Below are 24,419 nucleotides of genomic sequence, written 5' to 3'. Positions count from 1 at the left end.
TCCAACATACAACCCGGAACCAAATGTGCGAAACCCTTAACTCATTTGAGTATAAATAAAACCAATTCCAACCGTGGCAAGTCAGATTCGTTCGGACTGCTAAGATAGGACGTTATGCTTCCTAATACTTCGCCTTCTAACTTATTTCAAGAGTTTAGTTATGTCCCCCTAGCCAAGGTAAGGCTTCTAAACTCCAACGTTTCCAGTAAGGGAAACTCCTTTTGGGTTTCTATGATCGCCTGGACGATCAAGTGTTGAAGAGTCCGCTTCGAACAAAGTATGATTCTGCATCGATACATGTCAGTGAAACACTGACCTACCGTGACTTTACTCGAGGTACAGTTGTACGATCATCGCATTACAAATCGAATTATCTAGTTTGTTGACAAGCCGGATTAATGCCAAACGCAAAAAATAGATTTGAACACATTTTAACTTATTGTTGTGTGTTTTCAAATATAAAACAAGTTGGTTGACTGAGTCAAATGAGCTACTTTGATGTACACGGAGTGAAATTTTAAGCTATTTTTCGTCGCGTTGTTGTCGCGACGCTGTCGCTCTATGTCTATTTGAACGGCGAGACGTCATACGACCATAGCCGAGGGATAGGAAGAAGTTCAGTGGAGGGGAGGTTGAAAGCTTGGCTGGACAGTACTGTTCTACGCGGAAGCGTGAATTATAGAGCGAGGGACTTTTAGAGCGAGAGATCCCCAAAAACCCCTCGCATTGCTTCGCGGGAATCCTGCCTAGGCTCGCAAGCTCTTTAGTGCGAACGCTCTGAGGATGAGAACTTGTATGGCGTGCGAGCCCTCGGACGCCCACGCAAATCGCTGTCATTTTCATGGAGGGATCTGTCAAATCCCATATAAAAATTTGACAGACCGCAAGGTAGAATATAGAGGAGATGTCTTCTTAGCGTTTGGAATGTTGCCATTTTGAGATTCAGTTTGACAACAGCCGTCGATATTTATTTGCAGGCAGCAGCCCCAATATCACGTTGAAAATGCCGAATTATAAAGTGTGGATGCAAAATACAAGTTTTTTGTGCTATACAAATATTTATTAAACGAAAACAATTCATTTATCATACCCGTGTATCAGCAACATTCTCCGCATTTGACAACTGCCGTCGATCCTGGTTTTGTGCTTTTTTCTAAAACCTTGATGGCCAAATGTTCTGCATGACGATACCTCCTTTCTACCCACTTTGCATAGACCGTACGATAAAATCACATGAGAAAAACCGTTTCCACGGCCCTAATTGGACTGAGCAGTTTTAGCCGGATACGAGACAACTAGAAGAATTAGAGTGAGAGATATCTCAAAAATCCTCGCATTGCATGACGGGGTGTGATGGAATGGTGAGATGACCCCTCAATTGACATTTTCGAACCCGAAAATCGGGCTTTCGAGCTATTTTCCTTTCACTGGCACCATAAATTTCTAGCCAAACTAAGAGGTTTTTTGGTGATTTTACCTTTATCAATATGTCAAATTCATTTAACATTAGGAATAGTGTCCACAATGCCAAGTGCAATAAAAATCAACGAAATATCACGTTATGGAAACTCCGGTACCGATGTAAAATACTAAATTGTAATTCATGAATAATGTACATCTAAGAAATAAATACAAATGAATGAATGAAGAATGCACCTTAAACTTCCCTTGAACTGTACCAGTTTAAGGGACTTTTAGAACAAGCGTTTAAAAATCGACTGTGATCCCAACCCAAGTGACATTTGCTGAAAACTGTATTTGCATATCAGTTTTCGGCAGCGTACGTATTTTTGGCAGATTAAGAAAAAATGTGAAATTTTGCACAAATGCGATAAAAAATGTCACAAAACACTATTTTGTAGTGAAAGTATACTCATTTGTTATTAATATACGAAATTTCACACAATTTCCTTTCGTATTTTCCAAAATATCAACTAAATTGTGCAGAGCTTAGCAATTTTCAGCAATAGACAATAGTTCATCAGGTTTTGTGGTTAAGAAAACCAGAACAATAAAACAATGAAAATGTAATGTATATTAAATATGTTATAGTCGTTTAATTTATACTATCTTGTTTGGAATTTTAAAATCACGATAAACAAGTTATTTTCACTTTAAATGCTGCTAGAAATAGGTACGCAGTAAAAAATTATTTTTGACTGTTCAATGTTGTGAGGTCCTGCCGAAACTCGTAACAATAATACATCTTGGATTCGCCTGATTATTCCTTTTAAACTTGATCAGAGCACTAAAATGCGTATGTCGACACATAATATGACTTTTCTAGTACCAAATATCACCAATTTCACGACAATAATGCACTAACTTACGAGAAACATAAATATTTGTAAGCCAGTTCGCGCCACACGCTATAACCATCAAACTGTCAATTTTCTTCAATGTTTGCTTTGTTTAAATTTCGCATCTTAAAGGCTCTCAAAATGGGCTAAAATAAGGGAACGGTCAGAACCTCGCCGCATGCGATTTTGCCGCATGCGGCAAGAAAAGAGTTTTCTCGATTTTCTAGCTTTTCAAGATATTATAATGATATTTTGTTGGTTCTTTATAAAGATAATCATTATTTGATATGATTTTAGACATTTGACATCTGAAATAAAATCGCATGCGGCGATGAGGCAATATCAAGTGATTTTGATTTTGCCGCATCGCCGCATGCGGCAGGTTCGCAAGTGCTGTCATTAACGTCAAATCCCATACAAAAGCTTGCGGCAAAATCGCATGCGGCGCAGTTCTGACCGCTGCCTAAGTACAGTGGAGCGCCGTTTCTCCGGGTACCTTTTATCTGGTTGTCCATTTATCCGTGCTGTTGAAAAATGACAGTTCAATACAAAGATGACATTGCGTGCTGAAGAGGATATTTAAAAAAATATGGTTATCAGAGGACATTTTCTAAACAAAAAAAGCTATTGTACATTTCCAATATTATCATCGGAAAAACATGAGGTTTATAAAAACTGGCTAGGATATACCAAAACATAAAATAAATTTCAAAAACGAATCAGGAATTTGTGATAAAATAAATACTTTGACTCATTATCCGTGTTTTTCGACTATCCGTGAGAGGTCGAGTCCCGTAGAGCCTGGATAATCGGCGCTCCACTGTAACATAAAATTAATAAATAAAGTGCTTTTTAACTCCAATCTTAGGAAAGTAAGAGTGTTAAATTACTTTAAACTTTTTTTGTTCATTGATAAAAACATTTTCTTACCCATATTTGCGCTGCCGAAAATAGGAACACAGCCTGCCGAAGATAAGAACAAACTGCCGAAAATAAGAGCAAAATTAATCAATTATTGGTTTTTGCGTGATAAACCTTGTTGAAAGCTTCAAATTTTCGTAAGTAACGAAAAAGCCACATCACAGTCGAATTGACAGGGCTTGTTCTAAAAGCTTAGAAGAAATAGTTCGAAAGCTCGCACTCGAAAATGCCAATATGGGAATTTCTCACACTGTGCCGGTATTGTTGGATGTTAGGCAGTTGAGTGGCCTAAAAAACACGAGGGAAAGAAAGGATATTGGTGATAAATTACATTTTGTCATCCACGTGACCGATCGGTGTAGATAATTCAAATTTAAAAACATAACTGTAATGAAAATAAAAGCTTATTTTTTAAAGTAAATTAAAATTTAAACCAGACAAAAAACTTACTTTAAACTAATTATATTAACTATATGATATGTTCATTAACTATTCACTTCACGTTTTCGAACATTTTAAAATTTAATTACGAATGGTCTGAGTACGTCTTAACTTTATTTAATTATTTATATCAACGATTCTTGAACTAATACATTATAAGTAATCAAAAGTTTTTCTTTTCTTATCATCACATAAAATAACTAATATTAGGACATTATTATCGACCAATTAACCCATCCAAGACGATTCAAGCAGGGGTTCAACAAAAATGATACTTGGGCTTAAGATAGACAGGCGTTACGCATAACACTGAAGTAGCGTCGTGGGCTGTTCCTTACTTTTACAAAATTATGTTTTGGATTAGATTAAAGCAAGATAAATTATGTCGCTTTTTTATTTATTAATCATTGTTGAAAAAAGATTTGGTTGGTAGCTTCGAACAGTTATTGTTGTTTCTATAAAATATGTTTTTCTTTCTGTTTGTTATGAGAAAGGAGTTAAGAGTTTTCTACGAATATGAGTTAGGCTACTTTATTTACATTCAATGCCTTAAAACTTTAATAACATCCAATTTTCAAAACAATGTTTGAAATGGTCAAAATTGTTACATTGTACCATTTCCAATTTTGACCAACTCAAAATGATGAGTGATGAGTTCCAATGCATTGGGAGATATTTGAAAGACAAGGGAACATTTGAGCTCACAAGGCCTAAAGCTTCAATTAGGAATAATGTCTTCCATTCGACACACACAAGGAACTCAATATTGCAAAATGAGTTACCATTCGCAGTAGGGATCATAGCTTTCGCTTATCCAGTGTGCGTCGTTGTCGTCATTTTTGCATTTAGTTCAGTGGCTTTCAGTTCAGCGCAGAAGATTTTGGAACCAGAAGATGCTGGTAAAACCAAGAGTAATGTTGTTCAAGATAATAGTTTAGTGAAGAATATTTAACCAAGCAGAAAACAGTACCTTACTTGGTTCAGAATTAATGTGAAGAAAAATATTTTTTTTATATTATTTCATACACCCTTATATCAGTGTATTTGCGGACAAAGGCAGTAAATAATTTAACGCCAGTTAACACATCGAATGTCTGCAATAAGTATAACATATTATCGTCTCTAAACACTTACATTATTACAGATTTATTTCTAATAAATCTATTGATTTTTATTACAGTAGGTAAGCATCAACACATTTTTTTAGTGTAGTCAAGAAAAAGGAGTGATAGTTTTTACGGATTAAATTTGAGCTGTATCAAGTTTACAGTGTTGGTGTATCAAGTTTACAGCACCTAGATAATACACGCATGTGCAGTATCATTTAGTGATTTTTACGTGTAATATTATTTATTTTTTCGTATAGTCCCTAAGCCTTCAACACGCCCTCTAAAAACTGGTGCTGCAGTGAAAATAAGCCATTATTGTATAAAAAAAGTATTTTGATTAACCAAAAACTCAGCTATATCAGTTATATAATCAAACAGGGATTATGCTTTTTGTTTGTCAGCCAGTGATTTTTTATCAGCTTTCTTAACTTTAATTCTGTAACGATTGTTTTTTTTTTTAATTTTTCATTTAAAATAAACTTAGCCACAAAAATACGCAGAATAACAATAGTTATTCTAAGGCGCCATTAAAGTTTCTTTGATGGTTTTTTGTGTGAAAGTTTCAAGAATCGACCAAAAACCTTTTTATAAAAAAAGAATATTGCATTTACTATTCATGAATGTTCTTTTTACTGTACTACATAGCTAATACTTATTACTAATTTGAATAATGATTAAATTGTTTTTAAATGGTAAAGCAATCCATCCAAAGCTTTAATTTAACTATTGATGAGCAGAACGCTACAGTATGCTTAAAAAAATCACTAAGATTTTTTTTTCTGTATCGTTTGCTGTTCATATGTTTTATAATATTTTGTATGACTATGTTTTTAATGTACTTGCAATACACGATATTTTTTTGTTACTATAGCCCAATATATGGGCTACAAAAACGCATGATCATACATCTAAAATCTCGCTTTACTTGTTTCAACATACAGTTGTTTCTTGTATCTTTTACTACACCTAAGCAAACACTATCATGGTACCGTAACCAATCACGCGGTCATGATGAATGTTGACTTTTTTGGTTAGACAGCTTGAATAAATAATTTTGTTCAGCCAATCATTATTTTCTACAGCCATCTAAACCATATTTCCAATCAAAAATGTATGTGTGTACATGGTTTTATGTTGTTCAAGCTTCTTTTTTTAAAATGACTTGAGATGAGAGAAAATGAGATTTCAAATAAAAATACGTAATGAGTACAGGTTTACATTGACACATATTTTGCATTATTATTCGCTTATGCGCTTATGATGAAACATGTGAAAATGATTCTTTAACCCATCAAATATATATATATATATATATATATATATATATATATATATATATATATATATATATATATATATATATATATATATATATATATATGTATATATATATATATAAATATATATATATATATATATATATATATATATATATATATATATATATATATATATATATATATATATATATATATATATATATATATATTATATTATATATATGTGCGCGTGTGTGTGTGTGTATAATTACTTGTATCAATCATTGCATGATCGAAAATATAATAGATTTTCCTATCGAAATCCAGGTGTTGCAAGACCGGCACTTGAAACTTTTTAAATCTTTGTACATACAGGGATACTCATTATAACAAATTTAAAATCTTATTTCAGCTTATGCCATATTTATTTCATAATAAACATAAACATATACCTGCTAATTCGCATGTCAAAGTTTTGGGATAATAGCATAATTGGTATAATCCCCTGCTTCATACTGTCTCGTGTCATTTGTTTTTATCTTTTCCAAGCTTAACATAACGAACATAGTGATGCCTCATATACCTTAGCTGAGATAAACCTGACTGGCTACCAACAAAAACATCTATAAAATATTCCAATTCATTAATGATTGTACCGTTAAGATTGCTTTAACTATTTGCTAAAAGGACGGCTGTGATGAGCGCATTGAGTTTTGGGAAATAAGCACATTTCGGTGTAATAACATTCTTTCACGTATGTATTTTTCATTTCTCTTTATAATTCACCATAAAAATAAAATTGTGTATTACGTTTCCTGACATAAAACAGTTTCCCGGTTTTGTTTCAAGCTATAAAATTAGATGTACAAGGCAACATAGTAGGCAGGCAACACATATTCGTCCTGCGACTCAGTAAGGGAGGTTTTGGCCTGAAGTTATGGTTACCCCTATTCAAAATAGCCCTAGGGTAAAATTACCCTCGGCCATTTCGTTTTTCTATACACACTGTTTCACTTTCATGGCAAAAGGCGCAATTTTACCTTGACATAGCTGCACTATTACAACTACATGTACGTCTCCAAGATTTTCAGGACACATGCGCAATGAAAACAGCCAGACATTCTGTGTGGGGTGTTCCTTTTTATTGCACTGCGATTTTTGCTTCGCTTGACATCGAATCCATTTCGTTTTGATTTTCCGTGCCTGGCGAATGTAACCAAAGACTAACCTTTTCCATCCATTTTTTCCGTAGCTATACACTTATTTCTCCGTGTCTCTTTGGTTTGATAATACCGTTAATTCAACTATAAATACACGTATTTGTAATGATGAAATTGGAGCTAGCATGTACAATATTTTATTTTACTGACCATTTGCTGATTAAGGAAGTAAGGAAGTAGAAATAAGACCATGTATTTAAATTGTTTTAATTAGCCTTTTCTTTTTTTTCAGTCTCACAAAAATTAATGAAACACAAGCTGTACCCTAAATGAAATGCTCACCATGTAAGCAAGGAATGCACTATTCGTATGTATGTGTACAGCGAAACATAAAACATCCAACTGCTTCTGAGATATGTGAAAAAGATCGCCCTAAAGAAGTTTAATGTACAACGTTCTGCCTATAATATCTTAACCTTTATTCCCGCTTAAACCAACGGCGTCTTTTTTTAAATATCATGTATTGGAATGGAAAACGTTCATACTTACTCCTAAATTGCATAGGTAGGTAATGCGGTACAACTGTGTGTTAAACTGCTATACAAACAATGAAACATCTCTAACCGCAATCCTTGCAATACAAATTGTTTCTGTAGCTTGAAAATTGAGACGACTCTGTGTACATGAAAGGTTGACAGGAACGTTCTGCATCATGAAAAGATAAGAGTACGATTTTTGGAAGGTGCAATTTTGGCACATCTTAGCTTTGTTGCCCTATAACTTTTATAATATTTTTTATACGTATCCTTATAAATTAATTTTAAAATATTATAACCTTGAAATTGTCAGGTTCACAGTATTTTTAAGGACTAAATAGACAATACTTTAACACGTGATTCTTCAAATTCTCATAGTTAGTTACTTTTTGCTTCTTTCTCTAACATAGGTGTATGTTTAGGCTGTAGTTATTCTATGTATTCAAAATAAATTAAATAATTGTCCAATGCTTAACAAGTTCTTCGATATTTATTGAAGAGTTTTTTTAACTACGCAGTATAATTTAATTTGATAGTTTTTTAGAGATGAAGCGGTATCTGTTCCAATTGTCAGTTTGACAAAAACATGTTTACTAGGATTTATCTTCGTCGATTTATGTTCTACATCCACCCTGTAGATCCGAATTTGTTTGAACTTATATTAATAACAAATTCGGTTCTAGAGAGGTTTGTGTGGGGCATTTGTTAACAGCGGTTTAAAATACATATCGACGAATTCAGCGGTAATGTTAAAAGCACATATTCAATAGTTGGCAGGGAATCGAAGTTCAACCAGTGAGTTCGGACTGTATTTCTAAAACCAATTTTGATATGTAAATCAATTGAAATATTTTCTCCAGCAATATAAAATACATAGTTTTGTGTCAGTTATGTAAAAAGGTTAAGCAGACACTTCCATTGTTATGCCACTCCCATGTTTTCTACAATACTTCCATGTTTTTTATATACATCTCAAAAAATTATTAAAAGAATCTTTAAGAATTTTTGGAAATTTTTTAAAAATCAAACACCTTTAAGACATCTTTTCAGCTTGTTTCCAGCTACCGTTTGATCTCGTGCCGTTTGCTTTGGAACGTTTGCCATGTCTTTGGCATCGAATGCGTGCGCGAAATAGCATGACGTTACCTTCGAATTTTCAATGCTCGACACGATCCAATATAAGGATGAATTTTCATTACCTTATCATTATGTTACATGAGAACGCTATACGTACATGTATGCTTTTACAAATTCTAAAATTCTTTTGGTTAGATGGAGGTAACGATGATTTTATATTTTCTAATATTAAGATATCTTTTAATACTAGTTAATTTGGTCAGATCACAGGGTTATGCAAAATAATATCGGAGGCATTTAATAACTTTAGGATGCGTGTTACGGATTGTTCTTAAAGATAACGTAAATTTCATGTGACTTTTAATTCCAAGAGACAAACACTGCCCGAAATTAAAATGGTACCAGCATGTTTTTTCAAAATAATTGTGGAATTATCATGCTAAAATAAACTATTTAACTTTTTTATTGCATCTTACTTTAATATGTCAATTGTACATATTTCAATTACGGTGGAATATTCTCAAAAACAGATGTGAAATAAGAACGTAAAACCACATAGAAAAGCTTTCTCATTTCTGTTGTAATTTCGTTGTAATTGTTTAATCCACGAAAAAAATAAATTTTCAATCGTGTACATTCTTGAGGATCTAACTTGAATGCAGCGGATATTAAGCTCTTCAACTTGTATTGTTTATATTTCTGGAGTTTTATTTCATGAATGAGTTGTCGTGATAATTGATGAAAAAAACTGGCGAAAAAACGAATGAAAGCAATACAAAATATTATTTTTGGTGTTTAAAACATCCTGACACCAAAGCGGGAAAGTCTGACACTTGGTTGTAGGGAAAGATGGACACCGAATTTATTGATTTATTTTACTTCTTATATCAATTGGTGATGAATAGATTTCTTCAAATACCTTAACAAAAGGTATTCCGAAGTTATAAACCAATCAGCAACTAGAAAAAGTATTGAAATATGCGAGAAATGAAACACCGGTCAAAATGGTAGCCATTCGTTATGCTATTACTCCAACATCTTGTCACGACTTGGACAACTTTGAGCAATAAAAAGATGAGGCATTGATACGACATCGTTGAGGAATAGATGAGAAATTTTATGGGATTGCAAATATCAAATGTTGAATTTTGACATGGCGGAAAATGGCTTAAACTATTAACGAGATTCTTAAAAATACTGGGGTCGTGGACTTTTTGCGGAGAAATTTCCTAAAAGAAAGTTTTACAGTGTTGTTCTGTAAGCTGGAGCAACGTCAGCTGTTAGTACGCGATATTTCAATATTGCTTTAGATGCTGCATTCTACGATGTAATACAAGCCCCGCTTACAATTTCTAAATTCATGACTGAATGAACCGTCGTTGCAATTGCCTTAGAATTGGTACCATACGTACCATAATGTGGAAAGCAATAGGATATGTTAAAATACTATAAACCTCTTCAATTTCCAACGTTTTTTATAGGTCTATCTTACCCTTCATGGTGTCCATCTTTCCCATATCAGGTATCCGTCTTACCCGAACATTTCAAAACTGCACGAAAAAAAATCATGTTTTTCATTTATGAAAAAAAAAACGCAAAAATCGATGGAAACTTAAAAGTTTCAACACATTTTCTGATAAAACATTAGTTTAAGATAATGTTTGCACATTTTCATTTTACCTACGTTCCCCTACCATTTTCGGTTTTAAAAAAGTGGTTTATCAAATTTTGGAATAAATTAAGTGATACAATACAGGATATTTGAGGATTATATAGACATGTTCAGTGAGTTGTAGTTTTGATGAGGCATTTAATAGACTCTTTCAGCGAGATATTCAGCCGTATCGGGGAACTCATTCGATCCCGGGAACGTTCGCCGCGACACTCATTTTTCACTCATATCATAACCATCTATAATAAAAAATTAGAAAACCGTTTATGTTTTGTACTGCCCAAGTCTATTTTATGCTTGAATAAAACTACAAGTTGCTTACAACTACAACCTCTACGGACACGCGTCAATTTGACGGGATGAGATGCGTATTTAGAGTGGTTAAAATCATGAAAAAAACTATTTTATCAAAATTATGAATCGTTTAACACGTTTTGGTTAACAAAACAAAGTTTAAAATAACAAAATTCTGGATAATGCTAATTTATTGTAACAGTCGTTATTGTTTCATCGAACAAATGAACCGATATCTTTTCGATGCCACATTTTGACCAATGACCGCGGGAGTTTCGAAAAACACAAGGAGTAAGTTGATCAGCAATTCTGTTTGAGGCCACTTTATTTAAATTATCAATAATGTTTTTCAATGATATTAAGTTTTTTAGTTCTCGTTCACTCTTACATTTAATTTTGTTCAAAAATATCACAACTCAACTAAATAAACTAAATGTAATCAACACGTCCGTCAATTTGACGGGTTTCGTAAAGATAGGAATACCACATATGTACTCGAAAATTTATGAAAGTTATGAAAATAAAACTTATGCTACAAAATCATAGTAAGTTACGCTGTGCAATGGGATGGGATCCGAAGCCTCTCGAGGGATAATACTGGCTCTCCCATCCAACTCCTATTGCGACACGTCCTCGTCGTGCAGAGCGGTAACATGTGCCTCCATATATCCTAGCTTGGGTACACGGGCTAGATCCAACCGCTTGGGCGGATGGTGGCACATGGCGAACCAGGAGGGGGGTGGGTATCCCGGGAAACTGGGTGCCTGAACGTCGGGGGGGGGGGGGGGGGGGTAACCCGACGCTAAATAAAACGACCACGTGAACGCAGGGCCAGTCACCCAGTCTCACGGACAAAACGACTACGGAAAGCAACAGGATGTAACGAAACGGACCTAACAACGGGTTCCGTAAACCTAGTGTTAAGTTGAGATTGAGAGCTCTTATATTTCATTCATGTTGATTCACTAATGATTAGGATATTCTTTATACTCGCTAGAATTTACATTTTTGCCCCTAAATTAATGATTAATTAAAATAATTTGTATAAGTTACATGTATTTTCATTATAGGAATGTTCATAAATAATCAAAAACATGTGTAATGGTTAGGAAGATAGCTACGGTCGCCATGTAATATTTTCGATTTTGAATACGGTCGCCATGTAATGTGATGAGCGTACATACGGTGCATCGATCAACGTCGCGGTAGGTCAGTGCTTCGCTGACATGTATAGAGGTAGAATAATACTTTGTTTGAAGCGGACTTTTCAACACTCGATCGTCCAGGCGATCATAGAAACCCAGAAGGGGTTTCCCTTATATAAGTTGGAAGGCTAAACTCTTGAAATAAGTTTTTGGGCCAAGCGATGTTTTTGGGCAGCGTAACGTCCTATCTTGACAGTCTGAACGAATCTGACTGCTACGTTCGGAAGTGGTTTTATTTGTACTCAATAGGTTTCATACATTTAGTTATGGAATGTGTTTTTGTTCCAATTAAAGTTTATTGATATGAGGTGCAATTTATACTTTGTATCGGAGTGAGGTGTCTGCCAATATGTGCCTATACTGCGCTTTTAGTGTTTTTACAAAGTTCTGGAAAGTATAAACTGTTATAGCCAAAGAACGGGCGCGTGCGCTTGAATGTACTAACGCTTGAATTGCTTATGCTAAGCATTTAGGTTGTTTTCGATAAATGTGTCTCATTGGTTTTTTCTATGGACGGTATGGTCTGGGTATGTTGATTTGGTGTGGATTGATTTGCTGATGTGTTATAATGAATGTGTTGCAATAGTGTGATTTGGCTTTCCAAAGTGTGTTACAATTTGTCTATAGCTGATAGTGTGGTTATCAGAGATGCTATTCATGTTTGATATGCTACCATCAAAAATTTATCAAAATTCCAATTAGTGCTACTTTTATTTTGCACCTGCTTTTAGGAACAATCGTGCATAATTGATAAATTAACCATCAATATATTAAAGTAATGTGTTTGAAGGTTGTAAAACAGGTTATTTGAACATTCTGAGGTAAAAAAAAACTCATCACTGGATCTGTAAATCCACATCAATTGGAAAATAACTTTTTAATTGCTATTTGTACTATTTTAGCATTTTAAGCGCTGCGTCATATGAAATCGCATGACGGTTTTGCTCACCGCTCAGCTTTGTATCTGAGGCTCAGTAATTCTCTTGATAACGAATGAGGTAGGAAAGAGAGAACGAGTACGACATGTGTTACGCCGCTTATCGCAATGAAACAAAATAGTGATAACAATCGCTCGAGAAATTGTCGCTCTCATAGCTCTCTTGCCATGCGCTACGTGCTCATTCGGAAAACTGTGACGTCAGGCCGGCGGTCAAAGTGTTAATTTCGTGCATTGCATCAAGAACAAATAATTCAGAACTCATACCGATTCTGCGACAAATCCCGAAACCATGTCGATCCTGAAGGAGTCACAGGTGGAATGCAAAGCTGAACAGACGTGTTTTCTGAGCGTGCGACAAATTGTGAAAAGGCGACAACTGGTCTATGATAGTGTATGTGCGTTGCGGTGCATCGGCGTGATGGAGAGAATGAGCAGGAGAAAAGAAAATAAATAAGAATGATCGCGTTCGAACAGCCAAAATTCCAACGAATCGATTTTGCAAGAATGGAAACGAAACGATTTGCTGGTATTGCGTAACGATTGATAAACGCTCATGCGACTATTCCCGGGCCCATTTCCACCCAACAAGAATACCTGTACGACGCTACTACGCTAATGCAAATTTTCTAAGAAATAAGCACAAAGCTTATGTCCTACGAAAGCTGATCCAATCACCATCTTAGAGAAGCTTATCATTACCTATGGATAAGTTAAGAGTTGTAGTATGGAACGCACAATCATTAAAATCCAAGGCAATACCACTAGGAGACTTCCTACATCAGCAAAACTTGATGTCGCTCTCATAGTGGAAACATTTCAAACCTGATTTGAGCTTATACATCGAAAACTATACTATCCACAGACTCGATCGACCTACAGAAAAGAGAGGGGGTGGTGTAGCGATCGCAGTACGAAAACTCATTCAACATAGGCTACTTTCACATTACAAAATCAGCATAATTGGAGGAAGTAATAACTAAAGCAAATAAAACTCTGGGATTCATACTCAGGATTTCATCTGAGTTTAGAGATCTTTCCTGTTTAATAACTCTTTACTGCAGTCTATTACGTTAAATTTTGGAATATGCTAGTATTGTATGGAGTCCTTCTAGTTTTAAGGGATGCTATAAATTATGAAATGTTCAACGACACTTCACCAGGGTTGCATTTTGTCGTATTTTTCGCTCTGCATAACTCCCTCTCGATGAAACGCGATTACAATTGTTTAAACGGCAATCACTAAGCCAGCGACGTCATGTGAGTCAAGCATGTTTCATTGCCGGGTTACTTGTTTCCTCCATTGACGCTCCTGATTCGCTTGCCTCTATTTGCATATATGTACAATGCCGTGCTCTACGTCGCCGTCCTCCTTAAGATGTGGAAACACGACATACATTATATTGTCATAATGATCCTTTTCTGTCCTGTCTCAGATGGTTTAACTACTATCATGATCTCTTTGACTTTAACTCTTCGTTAAATGCTTTCCCCTCTCGTGACCTTTCCTTTCAACCATCTTCCTGATTTCTCTTCATACATCCTTCTTCATTATCTTTATTTTTCTTTAAGTTTACATTTTTTTAATATTATGCTTTTTTATACTTCTCTTGATCATTGTAGTTATATTTAAGCTAAACAAAGATACTCAGTTAAACATTAAAAGCAGACTGTGAATGAAATAAATGAAATAAATGAATTAAATGAATAATTGAAGCAATTAGTATACCAGTTCAAAAACGAACTGGACCATTTAATCTTATATCAGTATATTACCCTAAAAATGTAAACTCGCTACTGAAATGACTGCTAATGATGAAATGAATGCTAATACTAATGCTAATGATTGATTTCTGTGGAACTATAACACCACCAATAAAATGCAACAATTAGCAGCAAGTGGACTGGCAACTTTTTGGTCAAGTGGCTGATCTCCATATATTTACCAGCAAAGTGTAGACAAGGACAGATGTTGATATTGCCATAATGAAATGTAGATAATGATTTCTGGAATATGCTATTAAGACCGCGGAAAACGAATGCGTGCCTGCAGTTATACCTAAAACCAAATTAATAAAACTTGATCCAGAAACAAAGAACTCGATCACTAAAAGAAATGAATTGAAACGACGTCATTAACGATCGGGCGATATAATTCTAAAACAGCAAGCGGCGATGTTGGGCAGAATAAACTCGTTAAGAGTTGCTGAAATATGGAACAAGAACTTTGGTCATCATCTTTGAAAACTTGATACACGCCCCAATGCTTTATGGAAGATTGCTAAAGTCTGCCAAACGAAACCCAAATCGCCCCCCCCCCCTTCTTTGTAGTTAATGGGCAAACGCTTATATCATCTGCTGAAAAAGCCGATTTACTCGCGAAGCAATTCGCCATCGCACATCACATCGGCGAAATCATCAACAGCCCACATGAACCATTGGTCTCGTCCACTGTTCTTGGTCTCGATGAGCCTATGGGATTAACCCCATCCAAAACCAGAACGACAGTCAATGAAATTAAATTTGCGTGTAAAAGCCTAATAAACATGAAAGCACCAGGTTTTGATTCCATATTTAACATCCTTTTTAAGCGGTTTCACACCCGCGCAATCGAACTACTGGCTAATGTATTCACAAGATGCATGGAACTTGGCTACTTTCCAGACTGTTGGAAATGCGCAAAGGTTATATCCATCCTAAAACCTGGAAAAGATCCGACATTACCAGAGAGCTAAAGGCCCATTAGTTTACTCGCAGCGGTAAGCAAGCTCTTTGAGATAACCATTTTTGAGCGGTTAAAAGATGCGATTAAAGAGTTACGCATCCTTCCGTCTGAACAGTTTGGGTTCCGATCAGGACATTCTGCAATTCATCAGTTAATACGTCTACGAAACACCATAACGAATAATATGAGAGAAAATGCTTTTGACAATGCCTGGCATGACGGCCTGCTCTACAAAATGATCAATATGAGACTTCCATCTTACATTGTCTGTTCAGAGCTATCTATCGTAAAGGACTTTTCGAGTCACCTTAGGGAAACAATCCTTTGGTATTACCAGCATCCCAGCTGGAGTCCCCCAAGGGTAGGCTTACCATACGTACCGCATTTAACGGGACAGTCCCGTTTTTTACCAGAAATTGTATGTCCCGTCGTATTTGTAAGAAATCCCGATTCGTCCCGTTTTTTAATGTTCTGTACTAGTTAGAATAAAAATTCCTATTCCTTCAAAAAATCCTACAAATGTCCACATGCTGTAAACAATGCTCAATTTAGAGAACACAATTGTTTACCATTTATTAATAGGATAACTCGGTTTTTGTACACTGTCCACATGATTTAAAAATGATCGGCTTCGATTGAACCAAATGTCAAACGATTCGAGTCAAAAACGTGTGTCTTACTAATCGGGAATTGTATTAAGCATGTGGACAATTATTTATTGGACTGTAAAACCCTGTAAGCTCCCTACAAATGTTAAGTTTGAGGAAAATCATTTGTATGATCAATGAACGTTGATAAACGAAATTATTGTTAAGGGTATTAAGATTTAGATTGGGTTCAATTGTAGAGTGTTGGTTGCACGTTTTTCTCATCCGGTTTCAGTAATAGTAACTTAGTAACAGTAAATATTTATAGATTTTCAGCATGAATGTTATGTTTTTACTGACTTTCAGCCAAATAATTTACTGAATGCATTTCCGTAATACGCATTTTACTTAAAATCAGTAACATCATTGTCAAATTGGTCGTTTCACTGGATATCAGTAAAACAAATGACTGAAAAAGCAGCTATTCATTCTGTCAAACCGACCTATCAGTCGGAATATCAAAACAAAACAATACGGGGCCCACTTGCTCGTGATGTGAAAAAGTTGATTTGGTAGGCGCTTACAGACACTCTGATGAAATTTCAGGTGGGATTTTGGCTTGCGGGATTAATTTGAATCAAGGCTGCCATTGTTGGTGTGTACCATCTTTGCTACAATCCACTGTGCTTACTACAATTGCGTGGTGTGTGTGAGCGCTTTCTGGACCAGCTACACTTGTAGCGACAAAATACATTATAAAAACTCTATCAAACAATAAAAAACATGTATGAGCATGAAATGAGGGACTGGCAATCTCTACCCATAAATAAAGTACTCAATTTGAATGACATATTTCGTCACTTATTAATAGCTATTAATTACTGAAAAATCAGTAATATGAGAATGGCTTTACTGTGATTTCAGTAAACGAGCTGTCATTTCGGTGAGCATCGAGCATTACTTGATTCAGTAAGCATTCTTTTAACTGACATGATTACTGAATCTTCAGCTCAAAAAACTTCAGTAAAATTTTACTGATGTTCAGGAAAAAAAGTTTTCTGTGTAGAGTGCCGTGATTTCATATACAGTGGTGCCCTTCATGCAAATCAAAATGCTCAACAAATACCTCTCTTACGGCCCTGTTGCTTTACAACAATATATCTGTAATTCATCTGTCGTTTACCACATTTGACAGCAAAATTCGCTTTGCTAATGTAATAACTCGCTCGGAATTACGGAACTGCTTTATGTGTTTCTTTCTAAAAAAAACACCGTTTTACACCTTGACAGGCGGATTCTCTTTCTTGATAGAATCTACAAATAGTTTCGTTCGCATTATCGCGTAAGACTTCAAAATTTTGTGCATAATAATGGAATTTAAATATGAAAATGAAATAACTTCTAAATGAAATAATAATCTAAATTGATCTACAACAATTCATTTTTCCTGGCGTGGTAAAAGCTTCTTCTTCTTCTTCTTCTTTGGCACAACAACCGTTGTCGGTAAAGGCCTGCCTGTACCACTTGTGGGCTTGGCTTTCAGTGACTAATTGATTTCCCCCCATAGCAGGATAGTCAGTCCTACGTATGGCAGCACGGTCCATTTGGGGTTTGAACCGATGACGGGCATGTTGTTAAGTCGTACGAGTTGACGACTGTACTACGAGACCGGCTAATGTGGTAAAAGCTATTCTATTCTAAATTCCCCAATGTGCTAGGACCTTTAACGAATAAAATCGAGCAATATCATGTGTGTTCTTGGTACGATTTTAGGTGCCAATGTGAAATTAAGATCACTATCGGTGCACAATTTAAAGAAATGCATTTAGCAATTCTTTAAAATTGATTTTTGCTTAGGCAAATCAGAGTTCCAATACTAAGTATCATTAATATATATCTTTTGCTAGGAAGAAACGTGTCAAAGTGTGTGATATATTGACGAATTTTTTTGAACTTTTTTCTGGATATACTTTTCGACGAAGGCGAGAGTTATTTCTTTCAATTTCTGCCACCTAGAGGTAGTTCTTTTAACTGCAGATGTAATGTGCTAGTGTTGTAGACTTAATGCCAATAAAAGGGTTTTGGAGAAATAGCCCGTCTCTTAATATTTCACTTAGCTAATTTGCGAAATGGGAAGGTGACAGTATCGGAACCGTTCCGACTTCCGAGATTCGGAAGGAGTCCAGTTTCGAAGATGCCCCACAAAGTGGTCAAAACACTGGACCTACGGACCAAAAGTTTCATAAATCGTTGGAGACAAGTCTGTGCTTAACGGGATGGAAGGCGTTAGGTTAAAAGTCCGGTCATCAATATTGTTTAAGGTTTTTTTGGAAAATATTCTAGAACACGTCGTGTTGTGGGTTCTTAGCTCTGGTTTTGGTAGCTATGATGAAAGGATATTTCTAAAAAGATTGAAAGATAGATGGTTATGGTTAAAAGACTTAAAGGGTAAAGGTATGAGCTTAGCAACTCCAACCTTGGACTCCCTACCTGTGTCAAAGTATGCTGAAGGACCCAAATTGTAGTAATTTATGAACCTTGTGTTGAATGCGAAATTTATGTAAATAATTAGAAATTTTTGGAAAAATAAAGGAAATGTTTTCTGAATTCTTAAAAATAATTGGTTCCTCGTATTTTTTACATGTGTCCCGTTTTTTCATCAACTTTAGCTGGTCAGCCTACCCAAGGGAGCATTTTGACTCCCATTCCATTAACTATTTATCTTTCGGCCCTAGCATCTCTCCCACATTTATGAAAGCTATTTCTTTTTGCCAATGACACTGCCATTGCAGTCAAAGGAAGAACCATATCAGAACTCAAAAATAGAGCCCAGAAATAAAGTTAAATGAAAGTAAAACTCAAGCCATTATTTTTCCACACAAAATGCGGTCCACACTCCTTAGACTAATAGGCCATATGGTTAAAATAGGAGACACTCCTATTAGATGGACAAAGACAATTAATTACCTGAGAATAACATGTGATCAGAAGCTTCTCTTTCGTGACCATGTTCAAAATTTACCATCAAAATACCAAAAACACCATCTTTGCTTGAAAACTCAACCCGTTGATCAACCGAAGATCCAAACTCTCCCAGGAAAACAAACTTGCCATCTATAAATGCATCATTAATGTAAAGTATTTGGGATTGTTTTTAGATAAAAGCCTCACCTTCAGGAAACATATAGAGGAAAAAGTTATGAGTGGATCAAGACTGATAAAAAAATTGTATAGCTTCATAAACAACAATTCTAAATTGAACTTAAAAAAACAAACTGTTACTTTAAAAAACCTTAATTAGGCCTACATTTCTTTACTCATCTAAAATATGGGTAAATTGTGCAAATGTTCATATAAATAAGCTACAAGTGTTTCAGAATAAGTTCTTGAAAAGAGTCCTAAACCTTCCCCCATGGCAGAGCACATCTGATATACGTAGAATTACTGGTTTTGAACTAGTAAAAAATGTTGTTCGTAACACATAAGTTTTGTAATGCCAGTGAAGGCACAATTGTAAATAGCTAGATTAAAATGTAGATGTAAAAATAGGAGTAAGGACCAGTACGTAGGATTATCTTAAGCTAAAACAATCAGAGGGTTTTTTTTCCTAAATTTTCCCGATCTACTTCAATTCAGGTAAAGATGTACAATCCAAATACGCAAAGCGTTATAACAATCAGGTTATTTAGTAGAGGTCAATCGATCGGAACGAATGTATAATTCGTGGAATATTGTTACAAAACAAATCAATAAATTTAATGCTGCTGGCGGATGTGTTGCTCCGTCGCAGCGCCTAACGCCGGTGCTTTACACCGAGTCGGGTATATTTTCCTTCGTCGACCGGAGAGTGCCTCCGACTATTAAAAAATGAGCGATTCTGAGGTTTGTGTTCGAATGCGCTTACTTTATTTAGGTTTTCATCTCTTATATGCTATTTAGTTGCTGACCGCATATAGGTAACTATGTCTATAACTATGACTATGGTAACTATGACTATTTTGATAACAAGTTTTTATATAGTTAATACGACATGTACCGCTATATGGTTTGTGAATTGCGTAAAGTTACTTCCTCGTTTGAACCGTGAGAACGGTTGACTACCTGTTTATGTTTGTTGCGTTTCTGAAGCGCGCTTTTTCTTGAGGCGTGTTTTGCTTGAACTTTGTTTTAACTTAAGGTGTTTTAACTTTTAACTTTCGCTACACCCGCATACATGCTTTTACTTCATAATGAGGTCGTACGCAACAAAATTACTTACTTACTTACTCACCTTGCACAGGCAAATGCATCATTTTACCAGCTATTACACCGCTGGACATAAAAATAGGAAAAAAATGTTGTGTGTGTTTTTTGTTTTTGGCTCAATGCATGCGCTTGATGTGCCATCGGCAAGAGTGCGAGGCGTACTGAAGTTGCAATCGCCGATTTTTGCCTTTTATACTCCCATTTTTGGTGCGCTACTAACCTGAGTTACGAGTGCCGATGACGTGTCGCGGCAGTATAAAAGGAGAGCCAAATCGTTTTGCACTTCATTCTTCAGTCTGTATAGAGAGGCGAAAGAACTCTGCAGGAGCCAAAGCCTCTCTAAACCATACTAACAACAACTTCTTCAGACAGTGTAAAGAGGCGAAAGAACTCCGCAGGAGCCAAAGCCTCTCTAAACCATACTAACAACAACAACATTCAGTCAGTATAAGCGAAAGAACTCCGTTGGAGCCAAAGCCTCTCAAAACTATTCAAACAACATTCCTCAGTCAGTAAGAGGCGAAAGAACTCCGTTGGAGCCAAAGCCTCTCAAAACTATTCAAACAACAAACAACAATTCTTCAGTCAGTGGTCAAGGTGTAAGGTTGCTGTTAAAAAATTCCACAAAATCATCATGGGTCTCGGTAAGCACTGCACACCAGAGGAGCGGAAACACATTCAGGGGCTGTTTCGTGAGAACGTCCCAATAAAGACAATCTGCAAGGCGTTCGGCCGTTCGCGGACGTTTGTGGACAACGCCATTCGTAGCGAGGCTACGGGTAAATCGACAGGTCGTCCGCGAAAAACAACGGCTAACGTTGACGCGCAGATTGTTGAAAAGGTCAGGGCGGACCCTTTCAGAACTTGCACTCGTATCAAGCAGGAGCTTGGATTGTAAGTTTCGTCGAAGACGGTGTCTCGCTGTTTACGCAAGGCTGGGTTCTGTGCCCGGAGACCACGGAAGGTTCGGAAGCTGCAGCCGCACCACGTAGAAGCGCGCATTCGGTTTGCCGAAGAACATCTAACTGCATCTATCACTTGGTGGATGAAAATATTTTTTTCGGATGAGTCCAGAATCAATCTGGATGGTTCGGACGGCATAAAATACGTCTGGCGCCTTCTCAATCAGGCGTATCATCCGAAAAATACGAAAAAAACTCTTAGTCACGGAGACGGCCACGTAATGGTGTGGGGCTGCTTCTCCTGGCACGGCCCGGGTCCTTTGGTCCGTATCATCGGGAACTGAACAGAAAAATACTTAGTCGTAAGATGTTGCCATACGCTCGACAAACATTCGGCGACGAAGAGGATTACATCTTTCAGCATGATAACGACTCAACGCAAACATCACGAACAGTTAGATATTATTTGCCAAACCAGGATGTGCAAGTTCTACCGTGGCCTGCGTTGAGTCCTGACCTCAATCCGATTGAAAATCTGTGGTCAACTCTTAAGGACAAGCTCAAGAACCAGCATGCATCCTCAGTCGATGAGCTATGGAAACGCTGCGAGGAATTGTGGAAACGCATACCTCCAGAAAGATGCCAGAATCTCATCACGGATATGGCTACTCGCTGCTAGGCAGTGAAAGACAATAATGGTCAACACATTGACCGTTAGAATGTGTTTTCGCTCTGTGGAACACCGCAACACCACCACCCAACCACCACTTAAACAGCTCTTTTCAGGGCTACCAAATAATTCTGAAAAGAACTATGTCTTTCGGTCAGCAAAAAAGTTCCTATTTTTATGTCCACAGGTGTACATATGCAATTCCGATATGGAGAGACTGTGCTAAAACCTACCTTAAAAAACTACAAGCAAGCCTTTATAAAGTACTACGAATGATCCTTAATGAACCATATGGCACCAGGCAACATATGGCAACATATCTTCATAGCAAAGCCAACACAATTACCCTTGAAGAAATGGCCTTTTAAAATAATATTCGTATACAAACTACAGTCAACTCTCTTTTATTTGAGAAGTGATGGGACTGTCGAATAAGAGGGATTTTTAAATTACAGAGGTTGAAAGTGAATGAAAAGTCCACACAAACTAGAAAGAGACAGAACATTTAGTATGCAGCCTTAACTGTTGCTATAGGAAACTGCAAACACGATTGCCAATTTGAGCATACATCATTCAATAACCATGGCAACACCATACACAAATAAGAGGGATACAGATTTCAGAGGTTTTCCAAATTAGAGGGACAAAAATATACTGGAAATGAAGGGACTGTGGAAAATGTTCAAACAAGAGAGGTTTTTGAAATTAGAGAGATGTCAAATAAGAGAGGGTTCACTGTATCAGCCGTTTGTCAGATCATAGTTTAATTAGAACTCTATTTGAATAAAAGTCAGGACTAAGAGAGGTATAAGTTAATTATGTTAATTTATTTACATGAATTTATCAATCAATCAATCGATTTCATCATCATATTCTGCACAATTCAACTGCCTCTAGAGCAAATAGAAGACAGCTCTTAAAAACAAAAATGTTGAATCTCGCGAAAACTGTACTCATTCGAATCGTAAAAAGAAAAGACATAAATAAACATTTAACAACATTTAACAATATCGAACCTGAAATATTACAGAATTCATGCTGGTTCTAGAATGAGCATACAATGGCCCTGTAACGGATCCTTACATTACATTATACCGATTGTGGAATTTACCCCGATCGCATTCGGACTTGTATTTGATACCAATCTCCCTATACCCCTATACCAATCCCTATACCAATCTCGGAACTGCTCCCAAAGTCGGTGCGTCTTTGCAGACCTTGTACTGAAACTATACCGGAACTCATCCTGACCCCATTCAGATCCTGAAACATATTAGTCCTGAAACATATACTGACCCCATTCCGAACTCTGGTACCCGTTTTGAGTTCAAGTTTCGTACAGACCGTCGACCTAAGTTATCAAGGATTGCCCATCCGGCTGTGTGGTAATGAATTAACTCTAAAAAGCCTGTATAGGCCGTTACGCCAAATAGAAGAAGCCCTAAGTAATATTTAATATTCAATAGCCGCGTTTCGATGGAACGATTTATGCTTGAACACTCCTGTCAAAATCACCGTTTTCCATGGCAATGGAAAATCAAGCAGTGTTCGACGAATCTTGTTCGTGAAATGTTTGCCATCCAATGCAGGCTGAATGGCACGAATCTTTGCTTATAATCTTTTGACAGGTGCAAGGAAAACTGTGTATTTTGGTGTATGAAGTCATTTTTGGGATTCCTTCGCATGGGAAAATATTCGTTTAAAGGTTTTTAGTGATTTCCATATGGTAAAAAAAGATGCTCAGGATACTTGGCCCTGGAAGGACAATGGAGGAGCCGCTATAATGACGAGCTATACGAGATTACGGCGATCTCACTGTCGTGCGGCGTTTAAAGCTCGCCAGGCTCCGGTGGGCTGGCCATGTTGACGCATGGAAACGGACGGCCCAGCCCGTAAAGTCTTTTTAGGCCGTCAACGAGGACAGAGGAGGCGTGGTAGGCCCAAACTGAGGTGGCAAGATGGCGTGGAGGCATCCGCCATTAAGGCCGGGAAAACGGACTGGCAGACGAAGGCGCTAGACCATGAGCGGTTTCGGACACTCGTGAGGCAGGCCAAGACCGCAAAGCGGTTGTAGCGCTGGATTAATAAGTAAGTAAGGATTAAAATAAGTGTTTTTTTTTACCAAATGTCTAAATTTTCGCTATACTATCGTGAGAACTAGCTACAGTCAACTCTCTCTTATTTCAGAGGCGATGGGACTGTCGAATAAGAGGGGTTTTAAAATTACAGTGGTTGAAAGTGAATGAAAGGTCCATACAAACAAGAAAGAGACAGAACATTTAGTATGCAGCCTTAACTGTTGCTATAGGAAACTGCAAACACGATTGCCAATTTGAGCATACATCATTCAATAACCATGGCAACACCATACACAAATAA

General features: G+C 36.5%; 1 long non-coding RNA gene across 3 annotated transcripts; it reads left to right on the top strand.

The window, feature by feature from the left end:
- Positions 1-4,461: 4,461 nt before the first annotated feature.
- On the top strand, positions 4,462-10,369 carry LOC121589957. 3 transcript variants are annotated; one of them, XR_006004368.1, is made up of 5 exons: positions 4,466-4,845; positions 6,580-6,784; positions 7,283-7,418; positions 7,483-7,754; positions 7,847-10,369. It is a non-coding gene; the product is annotated as an uncharacterized LOC121589957 (long non-coding RNA). The 3 variants fall into 3 exon arrangements; XR_006004366.1 differs by lacking the exon at positions 7,847-10,369 and having other exon boundaries at positions 4,462-4,845; positions 7,483-7,747; XR_006004367.1 differs by lacking the exons at positions 6,580-6,784; positions 7,847-10,369 and having other exon boundaries at positions 4,468-4,845; positions 7,483-7,747.
- The last annotated feature ends 14,050 nt before the right edge of the window (positions 10,370-24,419 follow it).

The sequence above is a fragment of the Anopheles merus genome, chromosome 2R (genome assembly GCF_017562075.2).
Source record: "Anopheles merus strain MAF chromosome 2R, AmerM5.1, whole genome shotgun sequence".
Classification (NCBI taxonomy): Eukaryota; Metazoa; Arthropoda; class Insecta; order Diptera; family Culicidae; genus Anopheles; species Anopheles merus.
This window is presented reverse-complemented; position numbering and strand designations above follow the sequence as displayed.